Source organism: Zeus faber, assembly GCF_960531495.2.
Source record: "Zeus faber genome assembly, chromosome: 9".
Lineage (NCBI taxonomy): Eukaryota > Metazoa > Chordata > Actinopteri > Zeiformes > Zeidae > Zeus > Zeus faber.
Window position 1 is genome coordinate 4,801,432 of NC_137197.1, and position 9,402 is coordinate 4,810,833.

Below are 9,402 nucleotides of genomic sequence, written 5' to 3' on the forward strand. Positions count from 1 at the left end.
CGGTAAATAAGTAAATACATATACCTAGATCCCTTTTTTTTCCGCCCAACAACTTCGTAGGACAGGATTTAACCGCCAGGTAAAGACTGATAACCTCCTGGCTCCGTCACGGGGTGTTATTCAAACTCACGCAGGAAGGAAGGCAGGATGAAAAAGTAAAATCGAAAATAAAATCCTTCCCAGTGTGATGGAGGTGGACTGCTGCTGCTGCTGCTGCTGCTGCTGCTGCTGCTGCTGCTGCTGCTGCTGTTGTTTGTTTGTTTGTTTTTTCCCCGAACAGGGAACACGAGGGGAACATGGAGGAGGGCTCGCAGCTTCCATTTGAAGGATGTGGATTTATTCATCCCTGGATTGTCGGCTGAAATCTCCGCGGATCAGATTGCTCCTTATCGGGCGGAGCAGCCCGGGCGGAGCTGCTGGAGGAGGCGCTGCGGGAGGCACGTTAGCCCCATCGTGGCCGCCCCGCGCCGCACACCTCGCTGGGAGCCGGATGGTGGTGGTGCTGGTGCTGTGATCTCCCGGGAGCCGCAACGAGGAGCCTCCACCTTCAGAGCAGCACAACCACATTAACCCTTGAAAGTCCAGAAGTTTCTGTTTTGTCCCGTTGATGATATAAGAACTCTGCCTCCCCCTCTTCCTCTGCCCCCCCAATTGCCTCCCCCTCTTGCCCCCCCTCTGCCTCCCCCTCTTCCTCCCCCTCTGCCTCACACTCCTCCCCCTCTTCCTCCCCCTCTTCCTCCCCCCCTGCCTCCCCCTCTTCCTCCCCCTCTGCCTCCCCCAATTCCTCCCCCTCCCTCCCTTCTCTCTCTCTGTGCATTGTACTCTCTCTCCCCCGCCCTTGCTCTTTCTCCTTCCCTCTCTCTCTCTTTGTATGTATAGGACAGTATTGTATACTCTCTCTCCCCCTCTCTCTCTCCCTCTCTCTCTCTATTTATGAGGCAGTTGTATTCTCTCTTGTATTCTCTCACTCCCTCGCCTCCTCTCTCTCTCCCCCTTTCCCTCCCTCTCCCTCTCTCTATGGACTGCACAGGACAGCGGTGCCCTCTCTCGCCCACCCCCTCTCGCTCTCTCCCGCTCTCTCTCTCTCTCTCCATGCATAGGGCAGTGGTATACTCTCACTCCCCCCCCCCCCCCACTCTCTATGCATGGGGCAGAGTCATAGTCTGACTCCCTCTCCCTCCTCCTCTCCCTCCTCCTCTCCCTCCCTCCCTCTCTCCCTCCCCACACCATTCTGACAGGTAATATACTTTGCCTTCTCCCATTAGCAGATGGCCGCTGGTCATTCTCTCCCTTCAGGCCTTTGAAGCCCGAGACTAAAATTAAAGATCTGCAGATACCGGGCCCTCCACTCCTCTTCCACCCCTCCACTCCTCCACCCACCCCACAAAAAGCACTGGGATCCTTCCTTCTCCTCCTCGGCCTTACTCAGCAGTTTAACTCCAGGCCTTTGGACTTGGTGGAAGTTCGTTGGTTCGAACCCCATCCTCGGTCCAAAGTGTCTGTCCGTCAGTGATTCCGTGGGTACGCAAATGAGCTGTTTGCCGCGTCTGCGTTTTTTGCACCTGCGTTGCGCATGTGGCACCCGTGCGCAAATTAAACCGAGAAATAGTTCACAGGCCGGCTGTGAAGGGGCTTTGGTTTGAGTTACGAGGTTCCGCGCGGCGCTGGCAAACCGTCCCGTCGGCAGAGCGAGCGGCTTGATGCGCCGATGACTCCACCGGTTTATGTTCTTTGAATTAGCGGCTCGACTGAGGGAAGAATTTTATAGGAGCGGCTTCGCTTCTGATTCCTGTGTCGGGTTCCACTGCGGCAGCGGGAGACATTTTGAGGCCAAACGAGGCCACTTAGCAAATGCCATCAAATCCTGGAATTCTGATCTTTGTCGGACATTTTAGTCAGCGAGACTGTATCGGTGTATAAATGGTATATTGTTGTGTAAAACTGGGATTATGAGTTCTTCTGTATCTGGTGATGACAGTTCCAAGTAAAGCAGAAAAGTAAAGCAGTAAAGAAGTGTGATGTGAAAAAAATGAGTCAATTATTTGCGCTCCCGGTGACAGGAAGGTGTTGCGTTGTTGTTTTGCATATAACTCTGACCTGCTGACAGTTTAAAATGGGTGTTGTCACAGTTCTGTTCTGTCTGAATATCGAGACTCAGGTAACTCACTCGACGGCTTCGTCTTGATGTCCACGGGTGCAACATGCTGGATCTGAGAAGCCCCCAGAGATCGTCTCGAGAGACGTCAGCCGACGCTGCTGTTTCACTTAGGGGACGACGTGTTCGCCTTTCGCTGCATGGTGGCGAGTAAAAATAAAAAAATATAAAAATGTTTAGCCGCTTAATCCATTCATTGCAAATGTCCTTCCGCCAAAGTACACAAATCCTAAAACCAAGCAGCGTGTAAAAAATAATGTATTTTTGTCACATTTTGAGATGTATTGAGCTATAGGAAAGAATACAACGGTGATGTAAAACATACATTAAATACATTTTAAAATGCCAACTGCATCTTGCTTATGCTGTTCGGGAATCGGAGGCGGAGATCATTTATTTCATTTTTTTCTTATGCATCATGAAAAGTATTTGCAGAGCAACCCACACTTTTTTCTCTTTTTTTTTTTCCTTTGTGCCCATTAACTTCTATTTATATTTCATGATTTATTTACCAGCAGCTTGACATATTAGCATAAATGTATCAGCCAGGAGCGACACAAAAGGCCACTCTTGGTTTCACACTTGGTTTCACATGTGAGGAACGCTAAAATGAGTTGGCACCAGAAATAGCAGCAGAGCTTGAAAACAAACTTTTAGAAACACTGTCTCTCTGCCAAGCTCCAGAATTTAGAGGGGAAAAAAAGATCTCACAGGACGTCTTAAGAGACGCCTCCACGTTTCCCCTTCAATGCACCTTGAATCCAGATGGCGTCTACATGTATATGATTCATGGCGACGAGATTTACAACCAACATTAAAACATTAAACATAAACATTAAAAACCCATCTCCATTTGAAAAGTGAATGGTGTTGCACTTTGTGTCATGTGATGATAACCACTTATCCTCTCAATGTGACTTCCAGCGTCTGGTCACAGCAAAAGTGGCGTTGAACTTGAAGCAGCCAGAGTGGACTCCCTCTGAAGCCCCCAAATTAGACCAGAGGCCTGATGTATAGTGTGAAATGGAGCTTTAGGGAAAGTTCATGAAGGAAGACCACTTGTCATCTTTGTCACTGATTGTGGAAGCTGTGAATCATCACCAGTTACTTCACCCAACCAACCAGAGTCTACCACGCCCTCAGAGATCCAATCATGTTGCTGATTCCATGTTATGTCACCCCATCTCCACCAGTATCAGGTCCCATATCCTCCAGAATCAGGCATCATCTCCACCAGCATCAGGTCCCATCTCCACCAGAGTCAGGTCCCATCTCCACCAGTATCAGGTCCCATCTCCACCAGAGTCAGGTCCCGTCTCCACCAGCATCAGGTCCCGTCTCCACCAGCATCAGGTCCCGTCTCCACCAGTATCAGGTCCCATATCCTCCAGAATCAGGTCCCATCTCCACCAGAGTCAGGTCCCATCTCCACCAGTATCAGGCCCCATCTCCACCAGCATCAGGTCCCATCTCCACCAGAGTCAGGTCCCATCTCCACCAGCATCAGGTCCCATCTCCACCAGTATCAGGTCCCGTCTCCACCAGATTCAGGTGCTGCCCAGTTCTGAAGAGGACATCTAGAAGCTCCAGTTCTCCATCACCACAAACATCCAGGTGTGGGTGAGAACTATGACTATTCTTTATTAAATGCTACTTTCATTTCGTCTCGTTGCTCCTGATTGAAATGTCTGGCAACAAGGACACGCCGGGAATCAGTCGTCTCGCCTGCCTTGTGTGAATCTCCAGAAGGAAACAAAGCGTAGTCCCCGATGAGCAGCTTGGCGCCTTGCACGGCTGCCTCCGCCATCGCTGCGAGAGTGGGTGAATGCGAGGCAAAAACTGCGAAGCACCTTTGTGTCCTCTGGACTAGAAAGGGCTCTAAATGAAATGCTTTTTTTTTTTTTTTTTTTTACTTGTGCTGTCAGCATACTTGACATACAACACAGAGTATTTGTTCCATTGCCTCCAGGACAGAGTTGGTCTGCAAGTGGAGTTCAGCTTCTCAACCTGCAATACCACTTTTTATTGAAACTTTAATCATCACGGCACGGTGGCACGGTGGCGCAGTGCATTGCACTGCTGCCTCACAGCAAGAAGGTCCTGGGTTCGATTCCCGCCTGGGGCGCTGTTGGCACCGTGCTCCGGCGGGTTATCTTCCAAAAAACAGGAGCTTTTCTGTGTGGAGTTTGCATGTTCTCCCCGTGTTCACATGGGGTTTCCTCCACCTCACGTCAGTAAGGACCCCCACCAAAAACATGCACCCATCATCGTCTGACCAGCGATGGACACTTATCACCTGGTCCCCGGGCGCGTCCACGTACGCTGCCCACTGCTCCTGGCTGTGCCCCCGGAGGAAGGACAAGCCAGGATGGGTCAAAAGCAGAGGAGCCATTTCACCGGCCACCATCAAGCATGTGCATGTGTGTGTGTGTGCAAGCATGTGTTGTGGAGTGTCGTGTGATGATTAAAGACTGTTTCTTCTTCTTTTCTTTAATCAAGATGCTGCAATAACTCTGTCCTGTGGACGACCTGTGGGATGACCCGAGCACTGCTTTTTGTTCCACAGAACCACCACCAATCCCGCTCTTTGGAGAACCATCTTCTTATGTATTGGTCTATAAACAGCTAATCATCATTACTACTCCAAGATGGAGAATGGGCACGGGTGAGACCAATAAACACAGAAACCAACAACACGTACGTGGAAAAACATAAACACAGAAACGTCAGATGACAACATGTATTGACAAAACAGAATTAAGAACAGGAAAGCACAAGAAAAATGTCCATTGGAAAATTGTCCAAAATGTGTCCACCGGTGAGCGCACGGGACTTGTCCCAATTTGTTCTGGTGTATGAGGGCGGAATTATATCGCAGCGCCCTGAGCGTCCTAACCCTGAGTCCCGCAGCCGTGCAGACACCCCGCGACCGCAGGAAAGCCACGAGCACCCCGCCCTGCGGCCACAGAAGACCCCCCCCCGGCCCCCGGAGAAGCCGGGCGCCCGTGGAGCAACACCCAAGGCCGGCCCCGAGGAGCATTCACCAGTCCCAGAGAGCGCGAGGAGATCCTGCACCCCGCGAGGCGCACGCCTACCACCCACCCCCCGCAGGCGCAGAACCTGGGCCACGGGCGCCAGGCACGGACCACCAGCCCGGAGCTGGGTCCGGCTTTGACAGACTGACACCCACCGAAGTTAATGCACTTCATTTACCCTTCAGCCTTGGTGCCCGTAGGTTTGCTTCTCCAACTGGTGTTCCTAAAAGTTCCTACAGCCAATTGTAAATGTTCTTCATGGAATTCTCAAAGGCACCTGGTTTAATCAAGGAATGGTCTTGTACCAATATTTAGTTTGTTTTATTTATGCTTTAATGCTCGTTGTAAACGGCCAGGCGCGGTATATGTGGTATTAGGGCATTTTAACGGCACAGCATGTTCCATTTTCTGCAAATTTGTAAAGCACTGAGCACAGCACTAATAATGGCACAAAGGCTGGATTCTGCCTCAATTTAATACATTTCAGGAAAGTGAATATTGTTGAGAATTGAAAAGGTGGCCCCATCCAGCACGGCAGAATGATGAAGAATGCATCATCCTTAGCAAATGGCACTTTGTCTTCACATTTTGAATTCATCAGATACTGAGTTGATTGACCCTCGGGCCCCGGCTGGCTCAGCAGCACCGTACCTGCCTGCCACTCTAAAAATTAGAAGAAAAGAAAACAGGTTCTCGTTTTTGGGTTTTATTTATACACGCTGGAATTTGTTTTTTTCTCAGTTGTTTACACACTAACACTGGTACGTGAGCGAGAACGACCACCAGCTATACCTCATGTACCAATCCCCTGAACTAATTCTCCTAAAATGCAAGCACATTTACTGCTTTCCACTCAGGTTGCAGCTCTAAACCACGGTTTTCCAACGCTACAAACAATTCTCTACACTTGACACAATCTTCTTGCCTGGGTGCGGAGCTTTGACTCCGCCCGCTCCAGCGAGTCCACCGGTTCTTCTGCTCCGGCATCATGACATGAAAGCAGCGGTTTCTCGGTTTGCCGAAAACGAGCGCTCCAATCAGCGGCAAGCGAAGCCAGGAGACGTGACCAACAACATTGGCGTCCGACCGGACGGAGGCTGCTTTGCCCCCGAAAAAAAATCCAGCAGGTTGGCACGGCTGCGCCTCGGTGTCGCCTCAAAATGACGTTCGAGTAATGAGGCGACGACTCTGTCCGATATCAGGAAAACAGTCTTCATCAACAAAAGCTCCTGTGTTGACATGGAGCACACTGCCGCTCAAAATGCTGAACCCAAATGTCCAACTGTCCACGCTGACGACGCACACGGGCAAACACGATCGGGCCACAGGCCGGCTCTTCTGTTTTGGAGCGACAGATGCCGACAGAGGAGACGGAGGCACAGCGGGCGGAGCGAGAGTCACGGGTCACGTTGGTTGGTCAACCACGGTCCGGCCGTGAGGGAGGCGGTGCACGGAGCTGGTCCACACGAGCGTCCGTCGTGCGGACTTTCCGAAAGGAGAGGAAGGACATGGACTCTCGTTACAGTGTTGTGGTTCTGCGTATCAAGTCAAGCCAAGTCGAGCTTTGTTCATAAAGGGCAGAGAAATACAATCAGAGAAAGTATATAAAATGCCTGTGAAATCATAAGAACAGTCAGTGCAGAATAAACACATCTCACAGCGTACAGAACACACACACACACACACACACACACACACACACGCACGCACGGCGAACAAACACACACACACACACACGCGCACACACACAAACACGCACACACGCAGACACACACACACACACACGCGCACACACACACACACACACACACACACGCGCACGCACGCCGAACAAACACACACACACACACACGCGCACACACACAAACACGCACACACGCAGACACACACACACACACACGCGCACGCACACGCGCACACACACACGCACACACACACACGCGCACGCACGCACGCATACACACACACACAAACACACGCGTGCACACACACACACACTCACACACACACACACACACGCGTGCACACGCACACACACACGCACACACACAAGCACGCACACACACACACACACGTGCGCACACAAACACACCTGCACACACGTACACATACACACGCACACACGCACACACACACGCACACACACAAACGCACATGGACACACGTACACACACAGACGCACATACGCAAACACGCGCACGCACGCGCGCACGCACGCACACACACACAGAGAGTGCAGTGAACAAGGGGCTTTTTAAGCTGCTTTTCAAGGTGCTCAGTGTGGGGGCCTCTCTCAGGTCGTCAGGCAGCGTGTTCCATAGATACAGGAAGCTGCAGCAGCCTCCCCTGCTTTACAGGGATGCTTACAAGACCACCGCCTGTGGACCTGAGAGTGGTTGCTGGTTTGTGTATAATGAGCATTTCTTTTACGTACTGAGGTGCAAGGACATTTATAGTTTTATATACAGGTAGTAGCATCATAAAATCAATCCTGGTTACAACAGGGAGCCAAGTAGAGATGTAAGAACAGGTGTTATGCGTTGAAACGATTTAGTCCCAGTGAGGACGCGTGCGACGGCGTTTTGGATTAACTGCAGCCGCTGCACAGCTGATTTGCATGCTATCAACACAGTACTCAATGATTACTGTATACAGTACATTGTTCTATTATTTGTTCTGTATGTGGGACACGTTACACATCCAACTTTGTGTTTGTTGGGATGTACACAGCATTTGGGGAAAACAATAAAAACATATTTGCTGTTATTTTTGTTTGTTTACGTTTATACTGCAGCATATTTATGTGTTTTATATTTGAGCTTAAAAACATACAAATAGATTTTTACAACAGACTACTGTACATACTGTATGTAGTAATTATAACGCTGAACATGCAAGGGGAATAAGTCTCCTGGTACGAGTGTTTTTGGTACTAGTGTTTTTGGTACTAGTGTTTTCCATTCACAGTGTTAGGTTGGTTCCTAGGAAGGTGTGTGTGTGTCATGTCAACACACTGAACACACGGTGAGAAAATGCAATTGTTTTCATGCAGAGTCTCATTTTGCAGGAGATTTGAGGAGTTCAACCTTTTGTGTCCGTGCTTTGGATTTGCGCGTAGGGTTCCGAGAAGGTGAGGCGTGTTTTCAGAAAACGTTTATAAACAATTGAGAAAAACTGCAAGGTGCATGCAGGGCTGGGGGGTGTTTGTAACATCCCCCGTAAGGAGTGATGTGTGATGGGAAAGCTCTCTGGGATCTGAGCACAGAATGCTCCGTGGCCCCGACCATCTAAGTGAAAACAGTTTTAATTTTAGTTGTATTCTATCTGGAGGGGACACCGCCGCCGCCGCCGCCGCCGCCGCCGCCGCCGCCGCCGCCGCTTCCTTGATCATGCAGACGACAAACAAACAAATATGTATTTTTGTCTTTTTCATCTCACGTTAATAAAACGGAGCAAGCTTCGGCATCGACGTCAATAATTATCTCCCAGCATCGCGCCAGCGCCGGCTCACTCAAGAGGAGCCGCCGAGACAGCCAGGGCGATAAAAGAGTGATGAATTCATGCAGATTTTTTTTTCATTTCGCTTTTTCACGCTTGCGCATGCCGCCTAATGTGTTTGACTGTTTACCAGCCCAAATGTGGTGACATGGGTCGGTTCCTGCCGAACGCCGGAGCGGCCGAGCCGCTGCCGCACAGCCGCACAGATAAGGCCTAAAAAAAAAAAAAAAAAAAAAAGAAAAACGTTTGACTCGCACGTCGACTCTTCTTTTGCTGTTGTTGTTGTTTTCCTCCAAAGGTTCGATTGATTTCCGGGCGCCGGGCGGTTCGGCTTCGGCGCCCCCCCCACCCCCGACCAGGAAAAGCGGCAGCAGGAAATGTCAGAACGCGGCATCTGCGCCGAACCGCTCTTACCCTGCACCGGCAGTCTGCGCCTTGGACGGTGTAAACACCGGTAACAAAGGGCTGAAGGGGCAGGGACGTCTCGATCCATCGTGCCACCAGACTTTACGGGGTCAAGCCGGATAAACCAAACAGTTCTACTTTGCACCAAAGGAGTCCGCAGGTCGTAGCGGCGCTGGGCTTAGGCACTTATTGAAAGATCGATTTCCTCCGGAGCTCCCAACGCTCCCACTCGTTATATATCCTGAAACTGCATTTTAGGAACTGGGAAAAAAATATATATATTTGGGGACAGGCCTCCCAGGGCGGAGG